Here is a 206-nt window from a genome sequence, read left to right on the forward strand (position 1 = left end):
CGGGCCCGCCCCCCCCGCCGGCGGGCGGCTGCCCTCTTCCCTCAGCCGGGGAGAGGGCCGGGGGCACCCGTGCCTCAGCGGAGCGGGAGGGAGGAGACACCCTAGGGGCTGGCTGCGGGGCGGGGGGATCGACCCAGCTCCGCGAAGGGGAAACACCAGCCCCGCTCCCCCGGCTCGTCGGGAAACCAACGCCACGCCCGCCCCCA

The sequence above is a fragment of the Aptenodytes forsteri genome, unplaced genomic scaffold (assembly GCF_000699145.1).
Source record: "Aptenodytes forsteri isolate BGI_AS27 unplaced genomic scaffold, ASM69914v1 Scaffold118, whole genome shotgun sequence".
Lineage (NCBI taxonomy): Eukaryota > Metazoa > Chordata > Aves > Sphenisciformes > Spheniscidae > Aptenodytes > Aptenodytes forsteri.